The 20137-nt window shown below is 45.8% G+C and overlaps 1 protein-coding gene across 1 annotated transcript in view; it reads left to right on the top strand.

Moving 5' to 3' along the window:
- The window catches only part of LOC115319483 (Down syndrome cell adhesion molecule homolog), a 194265-nt gene that overhangs the window by 82222 nt on the left and 91906 nt on the right, over positions 1 to 20137 (top strand). The window lies entirely within an intron of this gene.

Genomic DNA, 20137 nt, shown 5'->3' with positions numbered 1-20137 from the left:
AGCAATCCTAATTTCTGCGAGCGTTCTAAATCTATTTTAGAGCGCAGCTCTTAGGGGCCCGTTTCCAGCCTGAGCGGCGTCGGCGTCGGCGTAACCGCGAGGTCACGTGACCCCTCAGGTCACGTGACCCCCCTCAGGTCAGACCCGCCTCAGGTCACGTGACCCCCTTAGGTCACGTGACCCCCTCAGGTCACGTGACCCCTTGAAGTCACGTGACCCCTTGAGGTCACGTGACCCCGTGAGGTCAGGTGACCCCCTGAGGCCACGTGACCCCTGAGGTCGCGTGACCCCCCTGTCACGTGACCTCCTAAGGTCATGTGACCCCTTCAGGTCACGTGACCCCCCTCAGGTCACGCAAGCCCCCTTAGGTCACGTGACCTCAAGGAGTCACCTATCCCTCAGTACGCTTCCATCTTCCTCCTCAAGAGCTGCGCTCTAACCGGCGTTACAGGGAATTGTAAACGGCTTTCACTTTTTTTTTTCAAAACTTAATAGTTTTTTTTTTGTGCCCAGCATAGCTCTATATCATCGGACTGACAGCATGCACTAGCTCGTATACTGGCTTGTACTCGCAACGCTTTCATCATTGACCTCCATCCCGTCGATCCACTGACTCTTCGTCCTCAACTTTTACAGCACGCAAACTAACCAACGGTGCAGCGATAAAGAGCTACTGGAAATGAAACTTCGTTTTCTACAATCGCTCGTACAAAGAGCAGAAAAAAAAAAGTCCTAGGCACGGTCGCGGAGAGCACGAGGAGTGAAATTCACGTGACTTCCTGCGAACCCAATTTTAGTGACGTAGGTCGATGCCTCCCTTCTGAGCGCCCCGACACCTTGCGGTACACTGTTACGTCACAGTGCACTGGCGGGAACTTTGAATTGGGCCTCGTATTTCTATTTTTATAAAAAAAACTAAGCACCTCTATAGTGAAACAATTTTTTTATAATGTCCTGACATGCCATTTCAACGCCTAACATGAAAAAACAAAATTTGTGTTTGGCGTGTCGGAGGCCCTTTAAAACGTCCGCCGAGCTCAGCAATTTCGGTCTGTCTCAGCCCGGCGCCGTTTTCTGTCCAATTCTTCCCGAAATGAATCGGTGTTCAGTTACACGCCGATTCAATTTCCCCGTTAAATTTAGCAAATAAACCTGGACGTTTCAACACATATATTTTTTTTTTCACTTCCAAATTTAGCGGGGAATCCTGAATATATGTAGGCCAATTCAATGTTCCCGCCTAATTTAGCGGAACTAGCTGAAGGTTTGCACACCACTTTTATTCCCCCGCTGCATTTAGCGGAACAAGCTAGAGGCATTATAACGTGCCAATTCAAGTTTTCTTCCGGTAAACTTAGTTATCGCGGGCCACGACAGATGGACTCACAGGATTTTACAGTTAGCTTATCTTTAAAACGATATCGTATTTATATTTAAAGTTCACGAACGGTTCTATACGAACGTCAGCTGCTGAATTAAGGTATGTACGCCTCCTCCAAAATAAACGGACTCTCTTGAAAGTGTCGAAGCGAGAATTTTTTTGTTTTTCCCGTTAAACTATGGGCCCCTATTTCGAGAATGAATAATCAAGAGCTTTCTTCTCTCGCCGAACTCTCAGCCAGGAAACCAGTACCCCAGAAGCTGGCCCAACGCCAGCGCCCCTTAGGGGCACAGACTCGTAATTAAACTTGTAACGTCGAACGCTGCACGAAACGGCCGCTTGGGGACTCCCTCCACCACCCCCGCCCGCCGTCGTCGTCGTCTATAAAACACATATATACACGGATAGAGTAGAACGGTGTATAGAAGATGCGAAAGCCCTAGAGCATTCCGCGATGTTGCCGGCGACGGGAAGATTGCCCCCTGGCGGGTTCTGCGCGAAATAGAAGTCATTTCGTTACCGGTGCAAGCGGCGGTAACGGCTGTAGCTGGGGGATCCCATTTTGGAGCGTTCTGTTGCTCGCCCTGTTGCCTAAGTAGGCCGTTTTAATGCCACACTGTTTCGAGTTTTACAGCAGCGTTTAAGTCGCCATAAACGCGATGAGATGGGAGGGCTGGAAGACCGAAAATAGAGGATGAAAAAATTGGTAGAGCTCGGCATGTTGTCGTTTAGTTTAAATAGTGTCCTGTAGCTAGACCGCTTTTTGGGAAGTGTCTGGCCTTTATTGCGTGAAATTTCGGTCGGTCTTCTTGTAAGCTGTTAAAATTAAATCTGGGATGTTTAAACACGTGAGTTTCTTGCGAATATTTTATGTGTGTTGATGGTCTTCTACGTTGTGGTTTATTTAATGGTCTACCACTTTGGCCGTCCCCCGCGTCTTCTTTTTTTTAACGGTGGTTTTGCCAAAGCGCAGTTATATACATGACATTAAGCTAGACGATAATCAGCCAACTTTTGTGTATCTGCTGAGGTGATATTCCGTACGTGGTACGTCTTCGACTTTTCCGACAGTAAAGTAGCGATTTAGCAGATTATACCAGAACGAAATCTCGCTGTACATAATGTTTAAAATACCACTGCGCAAAAAAAAAAAAAAAAAACAGACGTTTTTTTTATATAAATATGTCATTTTAACCACAGATATTTACACAAAAATAATCCAATACCTAGCCCCACCTCCGTACTTAAGCACAGCACAGTTCATTAAGGAACCTATTTTTACGGCCCGTTTACGAAGACATTGGCACCCCCCCATTTTGTGTTTTCCCCAGGCGATTTAACATGGTGTCAGAAGACTACCCAATAAATATTTTGCTACAGCGTCATGTATATTTATAGTAAAATAAAAAAAAACATAACTGCTCCAAACTGAAACCGAACTGGAGAACAAGAAGAAATATAGAGGAGGAGGGATTTGCCGGGAAGTCACATCGCTGTGCAACTTTATTCATTTATTTTTCAATCAACGTATTTGCAGTTTTTTAGAAGCCACAAAAAATGGGTATTATATTGTTGCTATTTTTAATATTGAATGGATGCTTTTCATGACCCAGATAATTTATTACATTTGGTTGTTTTGTCTAAACCATAGATAAAGGCACGCGACCACGGGGAAGAAAGTCAGTGCGACTGAAACCGGTCAGTTCTGAATCGGCGGTTTCCGGGCGAAAAGAAAACGAATGTCGAGCCTCAGATAGTGTTCTGGGTTGTTGGGTTTTCATATGCCATGTACAAATAAAAAGCTTGGCAATCATAAATATTCTGTGAGTGTCCCTTTAAAGGCCTTGGTATCACTAATTATGGCAATTGTGCTTTTGGCTGCTTGTGTCTCGTCTCATGAATACTTTTTTGAATTGGTGGTTTGATTTGAAAGGCGTTATAATCCTGTTCCCTGTGGTATAACTTGTGTTATGTTTTATGTTGTTTGTGGATATGTGAAACGTCTCCAATAGGAAGGCGCGAAATCGCACTCGTTTCGCAAGTACCCATTTTGTGAGCGACCATCGAAGATAACACGATTTTAATTATGCTGTTTTATTAAGATTATACAAAGATAGATGTAGACAAGGTTTCTTTTTTTTTTTTTTTTATTCTCTAGTTTTCAACAACAGCCCAAATATTGCCCTTAAATCAAAAACTTTAAGCACGGATACCTTTTTGTATGTATAAAGTAGAATTATAAAATTTGCAACCCTTGCAGTTCCTGGCACTAGTTGGTGCTCCTAAAGAACAACCGTAGGATGATGCTAAGTTCGCATACACCCCGTTTTATTGTGTTCGCCAGCATGCAAGTGTTTGCGCATCCCCTTGAAGGTGCAAGGCATGGAGCACTCACGCCCATGCTCTTGTCGATCAACACTCAAGCCCGTGCTGCGTTCTTAATCTGTAAGACTTTGGTGGGAAGTGTACTATGGGGTCACTTAAAGTCACTGGATCCTGGGAAAGCAGAGTAATAGCCTTATGCGCCTACACGCAGGACACAAAAATATATTAACATGCAGACAACCCCGCAAGGAGATTGGCTGAATGGGACCTGTTGCCATGAAAATCGCCGTTCAGGTCTTTTCGAAGCTTTGAAAGGATCATTCTGAACTAGCCGCGCCAAGATCGTGATCGCTCGTCATCGTTCCTCGCCAATGTAAGTGTCTCTGGCACTGTATATGCAATCACGTGATCAATCTGAAATAATGTGACGTATTGGGCTAGTTCAGCGTCGTCCTGCAGTATGTGTTTCTTTACCTTTGTCAAAGTTTTTTGCCGCTATTCCTTCCCAAGCTCATCAATCTGGCTTATTCCCACATATCTCTTATATGTATATCGATATTCGAGCGCCCCTCACGGCAGGAAAATTGTACAATGCTGCCGAGTTCGGCCAGTCTATGACCTCGCCGCCGTAACGCCCCCCTCCCGAGTGAGCCAGTCAGCCCGCGGCACAGAGGGAGAGGCGTGAGCGCAGGCGCGGGAACTCCCGGCCGCTCCCAGCTCAGCGGAGAGGGCCGCCATTTTCATTCATTCGCCCGGCGGCTTCATAGCGGAATGCCTGGGATCGACATCGAAATTTCGGTTCTCTCTTTTCACTTGGCAGGCTCTGGCAATAAAATAATACAATGTTACTCCTCGGTGGCTTAAAAAGCTAACGAATGAAGTTTCTCCACGTTTGAATGCAACTTGTTATTCAGACGAAAAAGAAATCAGGCCATAGCAGACGACGCGTAGCCTCAATAGCGCTCGGCGACGACAGCGTTGCGTCAAGATGGCGGTCGTCTCCTCTTTGCTCGCTTCTTTCTCTCTCGCTCTTTCTGAGCTCTTCTCTCTCTCCTTCACTTTTCTCCTCTCCAGCGCCTTGGTCGCCACACCCACTAGCCAGACTCTCCCAATATACGGCTTTGAATGCTGCCAACCAAGCACCGGCGCCATATGTGGTGGTAGAGTGAAGATGTGCGGTAATTTCGCCGGTGTGTGGATACGAAGATCTCGGTGGTACAAAAAATGTCTTTGTAAAGCAACCTTTCACCTGGAATTTGAATCGACTCCCAAGATTGTAGAGGTCAAGGTGAAACTGCTCATTATATTGTTTGAAATGGCAACCGTACGGGGACCATGGCGCAATTTTTTCAGAATCCAGTGATTTTAGGGACAGTAACCTTAACTTGAAGGAAGTAACGTCTGCTAGATCATTATGATTCTATAGGTTTTCGTGTCGTTCCAAAACTCTACAAACTGCTGTGTAACTATATAGTCGGTGCCTGCATTTTTTTCGTTTTTATCAAGCGACTTTTTTTTATCCAAAAACTCTAACCTAACCAACCTCCATCGCTTTTTGATGAACCGATATGTTCTGCGACATCCAGGCATTTTTCAATCATCTTCAAATCGATAAAATAAATGAAATGTCATTTTCAACCGGTGTCTTGAAAAAGATTCTGCCCTAGTTTGAATCAAAGGCAGTCTAAGGATACAAAATTCACAGGCGCAAGCGTGCACACGAAATGCACAAGGTCATGGTTCGTGCTCTATTGTCAAAATATTACGCAAATGGGAAAACGCGATCCACTCTAAACCCGATATTAAAAAGAACACCATCAATTTTTCGCTCGGTATTTAGCGGGTTGGCTGTTTGTCAAGCAACCTCGTGGCCCGATGCCATGTTCGTACTCAAGAAGGTTACTTTGAACACTGCCACTTCTTTGGCCGTGTTTTCTTTTTTTTTTTGTGTGTGTGTGTGTGTGTGTGTGTTTTCAGCCTTCACAGTGGACAATTTTGAGTTATGAGACGTCGTCCTGTCTATTTTCTGTCCCTTCTACGATTTGATGCTTCTTCTCTACCTCAGTCTCAGGTTATTTCAACATGGACAATTTTTGCTTGTTATGTTTTAGTGGCCGTTGTTTGTAAGCGCTCCTCGGCTATCATGCATGAAGATTATTCACTCTCCGCTCGCTCAAGCGCATCGTGGTGCCAAAGTGCAAGAAGCCCAAGGGAGTGACATCATTTTGCAATGCCGAGTACGCCTTGCTGTTCCTGCCTTAGCCTTCCTGCCCTGTGTGCGTTTTGCAATAATTTTCCCCAACGCTTCTGCAACGTGCATTGCACATCACCAAGATTGCAGCTAATCTCAGACGATGAGTGGGACCGCGTTCTGACCCTGTGCTTTGAATACAGCGCTCGATTAAGGCACCCTGTGAAATACCACGTATTCATCGCGTCGACCTCGCTTCTTGGTCGGCAATGTGTATTAATGTCTGTGACATATGTTTCATATATACGAAACAAACCAATAAACCAGCCGCAGCAACTTACCTGACTGATCGGAACTGCTCTTGCGATTAGGCAAGTCGTATCTTTTGCGGTACCGCGGTACGAACATTGCATCACACAATGGCCATGCCGCTGATCACCAGGGTTGCCATCATGCTCGAGCCGGTTATGACAGTTTCGCCGTAGAACCTGGAAACAAATATTTTAGACATGATATCTGCAAAACTACCCAAAATAAAAACCTGACACCTCGTAATTTAGAAACATTTCCTGCATTAGAAACAGTGGTAATCCTAAAATATAAAAAAAAAAATATTCTGGAGTTGGTTTTTTAAGCTCTCAGTCACCACATAAAAAGCCGTAAATATGTTTATCACAGCGAACCAAGGAACGCTCATTTAACTATATGTCTCAGAAAGTAGTATACATCGCCAAAGCTAAATAAATAGAGGTTTCTTTTTATTTTTTCAATATCATACTGCGGTATGAATTCACTTCACGTTTCTTGTATGATCTCGGTCATTGGATACCGTTCGCCGAGCACGACACAGCTACATTAATATATTTTTTTTTAATGGAAGGACGTAGCAATTTAAAAACTCCTTCCTCGCGTGACGACCGGCGACTTGCAACGGCCTGTTCATAATATGATCGCAACGACGTCGTGCTCTGATTACCTCCTAAATTTGATGATGTTAAGAAGTAGAAATAAAACCATTTTACTTTGTCGATAAATCATTTCCGTTGTTACGATCTATGTACTTTATTTTTGTTGATGTTCTCTTTTAGACACAAAAAAAAAAGACAGGCGAATGGGGAATTTATACTTTATCTTTCGATCCATCAACTACGTAGTGGCCGATAGCTTCAAAAACACGGGGCATGACGAGTCGCAAGCATTTCATTATCGCTTTGCGGCCAATAATATCTAAAAGTGGTTGATATATAGCCAAGAAAAGAGGCGCTAGCATTTCTTTCAAGTACTCCTTTAATTCCCCTAAAACATAGTAGCGCCAGTGTGTCAAATCATAAAAAGCTGAACATAGCGACGCTTCTGGCCGCACACGTCGCTAATAACCCTTTCCATCACTTATTGCTCCGGCGAAGGGTGCCTAGTCACGGCAATGTGGACGCATGAGTAGTGTACGCTAATCTACCTAAGTGAGCTATTATGCATGCTCGGGGCGCAATCGACATCCTGGTAGAGACAGATGGATGCTCCCAAGATGTCGATTATTGGAGTTGTATACACACCCCTCGTTTCATATGTACACCGAAATATACACAATCATGACGCTTACAGATCTAAGTCTTTCTTGTATCGTTTTTACCGCATGAAATGCTTTCTTAATTATTTTAGTCGCATCGCCTCAGTCGTCTATGTCAACAAAAAAGAAAAGTGTTCGAAAAAGTGCTTTGAAGGACGGCAGCTGCCTTAGACTTGGTCGGAAGTTGATTTCGCCTCTTGGTCCCATTGTGTCGAGGCGTGTTTTCGAACCCACGCTTCTGCGTCGCGTGTCAACACGCCTCTCGCTCCAGCTACGTCGTCTGCGGTGACTCTGTTTCTGGCGTCTTTAATGAAAAAAATTCCATGATTTCGGTGGATTCACCGAAATCATGGAATCATAGATTTTGGGGGGGCTGTGAATTTTGAAATCAGAGCCTCATAACACGATGACAGAAGCAGATTACTAAAGTTGCCATCGTGTTCTGACTACGGATACCGAAGCTTACGATGATGACGTAGACACATCATTAAAGTATCCCACGTGTTGTTTTTATAAGCCCCACCTAAATGCAAAGCAAGAACAATTATGCCGAAATCGCTGCTGTCGTAGCGGCAGCAGCGCGGGGGTTTCGAATCGTCGATGTACGGGGATTCCAACCTCTCAACGGTCCCGCATACTGTTATCTTCGGAGAGCCAGTCTGTTCTCCTGGCCGACGGCGATTTCGGATGCAGCCATCCCAGCTTCCCTCGACTATACGATAGATACACTGCCCGCACACCCTTGGCTCTGCGTTCACGAAATGTAGTTATTACTACGAAGTGTGGAGAGCAGGAGGCTTCATGAACCTTCCAACATTGTGTGCGCCACCTAAATATGGATAGTTGCAATAAATGTACCGTGCGATAGTAGTTCCAAAGTGGCCATGAACTATTCGCAACTCCAACGCCCTATATGTGGCAGGGCGGTAGTTCCAAGATGGCAGAAGAGACGGGGATAGATTTTCCAGATTTTCCCGTGCGCCTGCTCGCTGACGCTCGTCAGTGCGCTAAAAATGATTTATTTGTTTACAAACGCGAAGTGGTTAGGGCGGGAGCACATTACAGGTGACAAAGATGTTTATGCGCGTTAGCAAAACGAGCGTGCTGATATTCAAAAGTTGCAGAAACCTCAACTTGCGAAGCTTTGTGGTAGGTGAGCGAGTTTTAGGCACCGGCCACGTTCGTGTTTGTGGCAGAATATTTTTTTAGTGTGATGAAGATGTCGTGTTTCAGTTTCGCCTGGCCATTATTGCTCTAAAAAGTAAGCCGTGCACGGTGACCGTCAGGTTTCGGAAGAACAGCGTTCACAGTGTTGATGCCTTCGTGTCACAGGCTCGCCAGTCGCTGGTCACCGTTTCGGTTTTACTGCATTGCAACACTTCACCAAACTGCTCTATGGTTATTGATAGGAAGTTTTTTTATTGCAGGCCACTGTGCGGTGTAGCATTACAACCGGAAGCTCGCGCTGCGCCTTTGAAGCGCAATTATCAGCGCGCGCCAGGAGCGTTGCTGTGCTCACAGTAGCCTGCGGTAACTCTATGCTAAAACTGCCTATTACTATAATCGGCGTGTTTATGGGTTTTATTTATTGCTCTAACAAAAATAAATATTTTATTACACCGTACTTCTTTTTTTACCGTGTTATTTGCAGCGTTGCGGCCCCTCTCGCCAAAACTGCCCCTTCTAGGCTCTCGTCACGAACGGCTGGCTAACAGAGACGCACCTAAAATGCTTTAGTGATTTCTTTATTCACTTTGTAATTACCTGAAAGCAACCCATCGCCGATGTGTTGCTCGGCATATCGTTGCGCGACCACTGCAGTTTTCCCTTACTGAGGGCAACGCATAAACTTTTCGTAGAACACACGCTAGAGCTCTACATTACTAGCGGGAGCGTTTGCCGTCACGTCAGCACAGATTGCGCTGGCGGTCATGCACAAGACCAGAAATCCGCAGCGTATGCGATATACGAAAAGTCCCTAATGAAATTAGACATCCCGGTCCTTCGTGCAACGCCGTTGCAAGGCGGAGCACAAGAGCTCCTATTTTAACGCGATCACTTCTTTCGTTAAAATGGCTTCACGCATCAAGGCCGACAGCCACTGCCACCGCTTCCGCGCCGTCTCCGCCGCTGCCGTCCCCGCTCCTCTGGTTCTCCGTTCGTCCGCGGGAGGGCGAGCGGCGGGCTGGAGTTGCGAATAGCAGACGACACGACAACCAGGACGGCCAATCCCGCCCGTGCGAGCTTCGGAGTGGTTTGGGAGATGCAGGACGACGCATGCGCAATGAACCTCGCCGCATGTCGTCACGCCCGTCTTGTCCCTCGCAAAAGAACAGGAAGGTGGACGTAACGAGCGATAAACGAAGAGAAAGAGCATTGCAGGAACCGCGCCGTGGCATCAGGAAATTCAGTCCTGTCCAGTCCAAACCATGACCACCCAAACAAAGTATGCGGCCGTATGCATCGGGGCAATTAATATTAACATTTTTAATAACGATATCAGCCGATTCATATTAAAATCTCCCCCAGTTTTTTTACTGTGAACACCGAAGTTTACACTAATGACGTCAACTCGTAATTAAAACTTCCCTCGTTCGGTATTTGTGAATACCAACATATAAAAGAATGACAGCCATATATTATTAAAGTCTCCCTTTTAACTACAGACATTAACGTTTATACTTGCGGTGTCAACGGGTCACTCAAGTATAAATAATTAAAATCTGCTGTCGCGCTGACTTAGCTTCTCGCGCGGGACTCTCTGCTTGCGGGGCCTCTGCATCGCTAGCGGAGGTAACTGAATTCTCACTGCGCTGCGTTCTCCTCGCACCGCGGCCTGATTCACAGGAGCTCCGACCGTCCTGACCTAGGACGGTCGGCCGTTATGAGACGGCTCGCTTGGGCCCCTCGGTAACAAACTGCCACCGCGATTGACACTTCAATCGCGGCGCAAGACTAATGGGAACAAACTCCCTCCTGGCCACAATTTTTTTATCATTCCGGCCCGACTTTATTTAATTACTTATTTATTTATTTACCATTCTGATTCGGTCCTAATTCGGCTTAATATTAGGTTTGTACAACAGGGCTCCTGGGTGGTGCTTGGCGCTGGTGTGTTTTGTGACGGCCCATTTAAGGAAGACCTCTGAAGACTATCTCAAGAATCAAGTGGGACTCTGCCCAACTTCAACTTAGAAGAAGCGCATTTCACCGGCCGCTCTGCTCGGCCGGGGGGGCTTCTTCGTGCGGCTTGCGTGGCGCGGCGGCGCGCATTGGCGGCGCGATGCTGGCGCAACAACCTCTTTTCTATCTTTATCTTTTACTCCCCTTCCCCTACCCCAAAACAAAGGTGACATATTGAGCTTCCGGCTCAGCAACACTTCCTTTGATTTCCTCCTCCCAATACTCTAACTACTCGTCTCGTTTAATGGAGAGCGAAATATATTAAAAGGAGACCAACCATATTATTAGACTTTCTCATCTTTCATAGCACCATTCCACAAAGTGAAACTCTACCTTTCATAACGCTTCTCCGCGAAGTTGCCCGCGCGCGCTGCGCTAGACCAACCGTACGGTAAGCACATAGAAAACAAACACACGCACAACGTGCCGCTCTCCGGTCAAAACGCGTCAAGTCCGTCCCAACGAAATATCCCCAACGGGCCAGCCCAGCCTTTGTGCAAGTTGAGCGCGCGCGCAAACGGAAAAGACGCTTTCAAAAGCAGCCGCCCCGAGCGCGCAGATGAGCTTCCCAACACGGCAAGACACCAGGTCCGCTTCTCCGGTCGCATATGCAGTGACGCGCCCTTCGCATTACTCACAGCGCGCGGCGTTACACAAGCCGCCGCGTTTCGTAACGGACTTTGGGAGCCCCTTTCCCTAAAGACCCCCGCCATTAGGTGGCTCAGCAGGGCTTGAAGGCTGCGGCGGAGCTTCCAGTCATCAGGCCACCCCATACATCACAGCACGCGCCCGTATTAAAAACACGCGCCATCATTTTTTGTTTTCTTCGTCGCCGCGTGGTTTTGGACGGCTTTGCCGGTATTTCGGAAGTTGCTAAGTGCTTCTCGGTATGAAAGCGTGAGGAAGCGTGGGGATGCGTGCGAGGGCAGCGGTGAGGCATCTGCGAGTTACGGGGGCGTTCGGGGAATGAGGTTGTCTTTCTTTTCTTGCGTTGTCTGGCTAATATAGAATACCATAGCGAACGCACGGTTTCGTAAGCGAAATGAGAACCACAATTTACCTATCCGTCCCTTTATTAAAGTCACTCGCTTACGTACTGATATTGCGGACTTCCAAAAGAAAAACCGAGAAAACTTAAAACGCGCTAAACATCTATTGGGATTGTGTTGGTTTGTTTATTGAAACTGAGAGCGACTTTTTTTTCTTTTTATACAAACAGTTGCTTCTTACAAAATGTCTAGCACGGAAGAAAAGGAGACTAAACCAGACATCAGTGACGCCGGTTAAAAATATGATAAGTATTTCTGAGTACCAGCTTTCAGATCTTCGCAGATGTGAGGGCATATCTTAGAGGGCACTTACCCTTCTAAAGAGGTGTCTGTCGGCGCATTCCCATCGAGACCACAGATATCCAATCACTACAATCGAGAATATCAAGTCGGCAAATGAAGAGACCTAAAAATGTTCTGACCTTTACATGCGATGTGCGATGGAACACTCACTGAGCTGGGCGCATATGTGACATACAGTTCGGGGCTATTTCTCCGCCTTGTCGTTTATTATAGCCACTCACATGTTAAGAACGGCAGGTTTGACTGATTATGTTAACACTGCTTGCTTCACGGTTCGTTTTTTTTTTTTTGTTTTTTTTTTTTTGTTTGGCGTGCTCATTGGTTCCGGCAAAAAGATGCGTTTTTTAAACTGTCATTACCTATGAGTATACTATCCATACCATGAGCGCAGTGATGCTCAAGGTGATTTAATAATAATAATATTCTTATTCTTATTAATATTATTTATATTTGTATTTTTTGTGCCAGAAAACAATCGGCAGGTCTTCACTTGGGTGCATAACAGGACATCATCATCATCATCATTTATTATTCCTTGAAGGCCCAGGGGGCATACATGAAGAAAAAAAAAAGAAAGCATGTTGCCCGAAACGTTTTATTGCAGAGATTTTATTACAACTCGCTGTGCTTAGATGTCAAAAATCTAATGCCAAATAACCCAATGTCAAATAATCCGCTCAGTGTGGCAAAATACGTATCCTCCTGAAAGTCGAATTTCAAATTCGTGTAAAAATTGAGACGGCCATTCTGGATTGCTTTCTGGGGAATAAAGGTTAGTTTTGCAAACAATTAAATGTTTGAGACGAGTGTTGTATCCGATGTAATTACAATCTTCGCAAGAATTACCTATTTTAAATTATTATGGAGGACAAAAGTAAAGATATTGCAAGTATTATGCATTGTACCGATTGCAAAATAAATTTCTGGACTAATACAAAGAAAGTGTTGTAAAGTTAATAAATAACATTAATTAATACTTGATTATTAACGTCCATACTTATTTGGCGAGGATGGTGTTGTAAAGATGTCTGCAGTTCAAACTAACTCTTTTTTTTTTTTTACATTTTGTTGAGTGGAGAATGTCTCAGAGCCAAACTCGTCCACAAACCACACCACACAACTTCTTCGCATATAAACACCAAGAAAAAAACAAAAAGGAAAAAAAAAAAGAAGCATCAAGAGATTCGGTACGTCATAATTAACTTTATTCCAATCAATATGGCAATTTTGCCAGACAGCTGCAGCCGATGGTCTTCAGCGTCGCCAAAGATGACCCCCGCCGCATAGAAGCCCCGCGGACTCCGGTGTCAATTATGAGACTCCTTGCCCGAGTAATGACCCAGGGCGGCATCATAAACCGACTCGTCCATAATCAGCTCAGCATGGGTCGACCTCTCCTCCTCACCCGCGCTCTTCTCCTTTCATTGTTTGCCGGGCACCGCGCCGCGACCTGCTGTCAAAGGTCATCAACACCAGAGCTTTGTGCTCCATCCAACCCTAAGCTGACAGCGCTGTGGGAGCTACGCCCTCGACGGACCAATCAAAAGCCTCCATTCCGTCACCTGACCCCAGGGCTCTCTGCGCGTGGGTATGGACGGGAAGTGCGATCACGTGGCGAAAGATAGACAGGTCAAACGAGGACGCAGCTTTTACAGCTTATTATGGGTGAAGTAAGTGTAGTTCGGGGCGCGGGGCAGCCAGGCACTTGCGGACTTTGGGCGACTTTGGGCTATAGTGTCTGGGCTCGTGTGACTAATGGATTTCCGGTGCCGAGGGTAGAGAAAAAAAAACGGTTAATGTCGAAAAATATTTTTTTTTCCGGACCGCTCTGTCGAAGTTTGGTTGCCCGTGGAGATTTAGCTTGTTTTGTTTTAGCTGCCGCAATCTACGCTCTCAACAATGACGGTATCCCGGTACTTTAACTGGAGAAGTGTCTTTATGCACTTTGGGCAGAGATGGTAAGGGAGAAGGGGGGGCTCAGTTTAAGCTCACTCCTAGATATAATTTTATAGCCACTGGGGGCTTAAGAAATGCAGGGCGTAGCTTTGGTTCACGCCTCTTGCTTCTTGATTGGTTCGTTCGCGAAACTCTCGCCTAATGCCTCAATCTCATCGGTTGCCCAACGATAATAACATGCTCGGTACACGCGTCGGGCCCTATGTGTCTTAGGCTGTTCTCAACTGTATACAGAATTAGGATCACTTACAGGTGAAGATTAGGGAGGTAAATTGGCCAGGATTACTTTCGCAATCAAAAACAAAATTGAATTATTTGCAACTGTAGCGAACGAGACTCCAGCCAGCCTAAAATGAGTGATTTCAAAAAAGTGGAGCAGCCGTTTATTGATATAAAATAGAGAAAGTGGGATGGAATGGTGTCTATGATGTTGCAAATATGATTTTCTTATACATGGGCACTACTCAATTGGAACTCGCGAAGCAGTATCTTTTCCCACTTCCTGTTTTTAAGTTTTAGGCGACGCCGTTGTTTGTGCAATTTTGACGGCTTAACTTGCGTCGTACCATCTGGGAGCAACAGTATCAGTTAAAGAGCTTGATTTAGTTTTCTTCCCAGTGCGTGGGAATGCTTTATTTTTCTCTTGCATTTTGTGTTTCGCGAAACGTACACTTACAAAGTGTACGTTTCATCCTTTTTCTTCCCGTCCTCGTCCTCTCTGTTTCATTCTTTCAAGTTTTGTATCCCTGAACCAACACGCTCGTTTTCAATTGTAACTTACAAAAATTTTAGTATAATAAATGCATCGTCTGAAGACACACTATACAAATGTTTAATTTCACTACGTCCAGTTACCTACTGTATTGGCCGTTGCAAAAGCCGCTTTTTTTTAACAAAATTTCCGTTATTGCGTTTATGCTTAACTTATATGCATCTTTTTTTTTTCCTATTAGTATGAACCTTAACTGCGAAAATGTGCCACTGCAATAATTTTTTTTTCATAGACTTTTTTAGGAATGCAATGCCAGATAGTCACTCAAAAATCAATCAATTTTTGTTATGCTAATGGCGGTGATAATCTACTGTTTGTCAACGGCAGACGTGTGAAAGTGACGGTGTTCTTTGCTGCCAAGTTCTTTTTCTATTTGTTTCAGTTTCGATGATGACGAGAAACTACCACTCTGAACTTGGTGCTTACACAAGTAAAAACTTTTATTAAATTACTGGATTGTATTGTCACGAGCTGTCTGGGGTTTGCCAAAGGCGCCCATCCCAAGAATTCGCCTGACACCTTCATGTACTTAGCGTAGAGAAGCTTATAGGTCTCTTTACGGTGACAGCGGAGTAACATTTGGAATATTCAGGCTCCGCGTCACTGCCCGTCCCGACTTTTTTCTTTAAAATCGCTAAAAGGCCGCCATTAGCATGTACAGATGATATACCCTAAGGTGATGATAGTTATCGAAGTGGCCAGACTGATTTTTGAAAGGAATCGATTCGTTCGCGGGAATTTCTAAACTTGTTCTCGCTTGCACTAAATGAGGTTAGAATAACATATTCTGACTTTTCAGTGCAGTTTCGCCATGCCCACCAAACAGACATATAGGTGCGACTTGCCTATAATAATTTTTTTTATAACATTCGTTTATAGAAGGGTACGACCTAAACAAAGTACGAGTTCTATTCCAAGTTTTGTGTTGTTTTTATTTTTCTGGACAAAACCTTATAAGAGAGATTCCGACTGTCGAACTAAAAACACTGTATTTAATCTCGTTCTTTACATTTATAGGGTTACCAGAACGTTAGATTCTGTGCGTCCGACCATCGAGATCCATCAACGCGCCAACTCGTTGGTTGAAACCACGGGGAGAAGTGCATATGGGGGGCTCCTCGAAGGACGTCTGAAAAGCGCTCTAAAATTGCAGCAGGAATTGCTCTCTCGCCTAATTCAGCAGGCAAGGGTTACGTGACGGTGGTCACATGATGTCATCAGCGAGACGATGGTCTCTTGACGTCATCAACGGGACTGCGGTCACGCGACGCCGTCAACGTGACGCCGGTCAGGTGACGTCATCCTTGAGATAGTGGTCGCGTGACACCCGCCCCGTGACCACATCACGTCACTCTATGACTTGACGCCGAGATGTCAGTTGGTCAGGTGGCATCACGGTAATGCTATCTCATTCCATGTAATGCTCTCTCATTCCATCTCTTTTCGCAACAACCAAACACAAAAACACTTTTATTTTTTTTTTCTTACTTAATGACGAAATAGCGCCTCGTACCCTAGTTCTCTGAAATTCCCATCAAGAGTCCGGCAGCGCGGCAACGCAGCTTTCGACCGAACCCTTTCTCTCGGAACTCCGCAGTTGCTATCGGACATCTCGGAGCGCCCTCTGCAGTCCACCTACTCCGCCAGGGCCCCGGATGACGTGTGTCGCGCACCGAGCATCCCGGTTTCAATTCGGCCTTCCCTATTAAATTCCCCTCAGCGAAGGCGGACGACAGATTCCCCGAGCGCGCAACGTACCGTCTCTTCCCTAGTCCCGGCGTTGGAGGACAATTAAGCCAAAACTCTGCGCGTCTGCGAAAGGCACCGAGCCGAGGACGTGGGCAGACGTGGGAGAGTGAGCGGCGCTTTCATGGAACGCGAGTTGGAAATTGGGGAAGAGCGAACTGTAAGAGAGAGATAGTGAGGGGGAGGAGGATAGGAAATCGGAGAAAAATGGGGACCGGCGCAAATTAAAAGAGTTTAAAGTATGATCACTGAATCTCAAGCATCTCATTATCGATGCTCAGCCAATGAGAGTGCAGCGTTGGCTGGTGAGAAAACCGAACAACCAGTCACGAAGCGAGAAACGTGTACGTAATTGCGTTTCCTGCGCTCTCGGTGACTATAGGAATGGCACGAGCTTTTGTCGAACCTCGGGTTCGACTGGTCGACGAACCTTCAAACGTACGGTAAAGCCCGAAGACGTTAGACTTCTAGAAGAGTGTTGCCCGACTTTTTGGACATCTTTTCAAATCTTTGAGAAAGACGTAATCTATGGGATATTTTGCTTTAAATAAACAGATTTACCAATGTTTATACGGTGTCAAAGTGAGTGAAGAGACTTTTTCCTTATTTGCTAAATATAGCCGTAAATATGAAACGATTTATCCAGAAAATGCTGCACCCCCTCCCCTTCTCCAGGTGGAGCAGCCGGGTGGTTTTCAATTTTGTTGTATGCGCATAACATTCGAACTTCGGGTTAATTGTGCAAAAAAGGTATAATCTCGTCGACCTCGATGCACGGCTAATTCGCGATACCCCCATTTTAAAGATGGGCTTTTTTGACAAATCTGATTGGTTTCGGTAAAACCATACCCCGGCCGAGACTTTTCGTAGGTCACAAAAGTCACGAAAGAGATTACACTTACAGGGACAGAGGACAACACACAGAGCTCTGTCCCTCTAAGTGTGTCCTCTTTCGTGTCTTCTGTATATTGTCTCCAACGCTCTCCCAGCCACGTACAAGTTTCCTGGGAACTTCGCAACTAAAGCCCACGTCACTTTGCCCGTACATCATCTTGCGGAGCGCAAGTTCGTCTGCTTCATTAGCAGGGGCTCTGGTGACATCAGAACGCCGAGCTCTGATTGGTTCTGAATGAAGGATAGTGAGTAGACCTCAAGGTAGCCTGCTTCAAGGTCTACCCCCTATCCTTCATTCAGAGCCAGTCAGAGATTGGCGTCTTTCTGACGTCACCGCAAATCCTGCGCAAGAAGCAGACAACTTGCTCTCCGCATTCAAAAAGATCCGCGGAGTTTCTCTGCAGACATGATGGCAGAATTACCTGCGGACGCGGCCACAAGCATGCTTCAAGCATGTTTGCATTATTTATGCTTCCAAACATGTCTACGGGCCGTTCTTTCATGACCAACAAGACAGAACCGTCATGCAGAAAAGAAACACACATCGGACAGTGTCTGCCCATTGTATTTTGTTCGGTGTATTATGCTCGAGTAGCACTAAAATGAAAAACAGAAACAACCGACACGGATAAGCCTCAAACACGTGCAGCTTGTATGCGGTGGTACCTTCGGTAGGCTCGCAGTGACTCGGTGCCCGTGAAGAAATTAAGCGCGATGTGATTGCAAGTCTGCGAAAGCTTCCTTTGCGTGCATGCTGCGCGTGTTTTTGGCTCGTCGGTGTCGGTTATTTCTGTTTGTCGCTCTACTGGGACTCCGGCAGCATTGTGCCCGCGGCTACTCATCGGTGAACGCTACGGAGAAGAACGGATATCGCACGCAAATATTGTTAAACAAAAATAATCGAATATATTGATATTAAGTGCGCAGCCGTTCGCTGGGGCCCACATGACGACAAAACAGTCTCTGTTTGTGCAAGTGTTCGCCTTCTCTTTCGTTCACATTTCGTCCAGCCGGGACCGTAGCCGGTCGTCATATTAGATTGGAAACTCCGCTGCCTTCGGTGTTTTCGACGCGGGCCCGTTTCTGCGCTCCCGCTGCAATTGAACCGTGAACGCGAAGAGAGTGAGATCTGCGCTGAGGAATGGCCGTAATTAAAATTGGGATACGCGCCGGTGTTCGCGGCCATCGGCTTTCGTCCCTAGCGCCACTCATCCGCGTCCGAACGCGAACCAGAAAAATGCGTAATTGCCTGTAAGGCGAGTTAATGAGAAACAAATAATTTGACTGCGCGTAATTACGACAGATCCTCTACGGCAAAAACTTTGCGTCGTCAGGTAGTCGTTGCGCGAAATATCCGACGCTGCCCAACACCTCCTAGATGACAAAGTTGTAGTGCAGATAGAGATGTCATCATCAGCAAAGGCCAATGCTGATCACAGATTGGAAACGACGATTGCGTCAATGTTCGGCTCGAACTTGGCTCAAAGCCGAGCACTGACGCAGCAATTCTTTCCAATCTGCATCCAGCGTCGACCTTCGCTGGTGGCGCACAAAAATATCAGCACTACAGCCTCGTCTCCTAGGCGGTGTTCGGCCGCCATTTTTGAGCAAAACGCGTCTAGGGAGAAGGTTTCATAAAATAATTACCCTTTTTTATTTGAATTCTAAATTGAAGGAGATAAATTTTGATTGTATGAATCTCGGAAAACTATACTAATTAAGTCCCGTGAACGACCTCATCTTCCTCCATGAAACGTCATCAAAATCGGATGGCAGCACGTCAGCAATTTCACCCAAGCCCGTAACCGAGGGTCTTTCTGCGCGTTAATCGGACACGAAGCCAAGCCGAGCGCTCGTATCCAACCTGTGTCTTCGCCCGATCTCAATATGATGACGTAAAACTTCTAGCGCGCAGGCTTTGATCATTCTAGGGCGTGTTGCCTCGGGGAACACGCTCGTAACAGTCGGTCAGTGGCGAAGCATAACAAACACCTCTTTGTGTAGCCTTTCAATGGCGGCAGAGCGTTTCTATTCAAAGCGAACGTGGCGTTCAGGGACTTCAAAATGCGCAATTGAGGTGAGGGGAACAGAAGGAAGGAACGGGCGGGGTCTCATGTACGTTAAGTTTTGCTGTAGTTAGCTAAGCAGCAGCAGCAGCCACTGACAGCTGAAGAATTGCAGGACGTGGCAATACACGAGAATTTCATAGTCGCCCTGCAGCAAATGAGATCGTGGCATTAACCGAAGACGCCGAGGAACCAATCATGGAGCGAGAAGCGTGATCTCGATGAGCCACTCCCTGCGTATCTTAAGCCGGCCGTGACTATAGTTCTATAGGGCTAAATGGAGACTTTTAGTATATTGTACAGATCCCACCGATAAGAATACCCAATGACGACTCAAAGACGTCGACGGAGTAGCGGGTATTATTATCGCAGTTGTCCTAACAATCCACTAAAACACTGTAATAATGTCCCCTATTGATCCTTCACTTTCCCTTGGTTGTTATCCCGATTCTCGGGAGCAGACACAATCAATAAAATAAGATCTGTTCCCCGAAACGTTTCAGGCATGATAAGCAAAGCGAACGTGCTTGATCTCTAAGACAAACCTGAGGTTCGCGGAATTGCCAGTTGGTATGACTTTATGCTTGCTACGCTTGACGCAAAAAATTTCAGGAATTAATAGACTGTATAATCATAGACCAATTCACGTTTTCCCGCTAAATATTTGGAAGAAAATGACGCGCTACATAATTTTATGTTCAACT

Source organism: Ixodes scapularis, unplaced genomic scaffold (genome assembly GCF_016920785.2).
Source record: "Ixodes scapularis isolate PalLabHiFi unplaced genomic scaffold, ASM1692078v2 PGA_scaffold7__128_contigs__length_106722199, whole genome shotgun sequence".
Taxonomy (NCBI): domain Eukaryota; kingdom Metazoa; phylum Arthropoda; class Arachnida; order Ixodida; family Ixodidae; genus Ixodes; species Ixodes scapularis.
The sequence above is the reverse complement of the archived record's forward strand: the minus strand, read 5'-3'. Positions and strand labels throughout refer to the sequence as shown.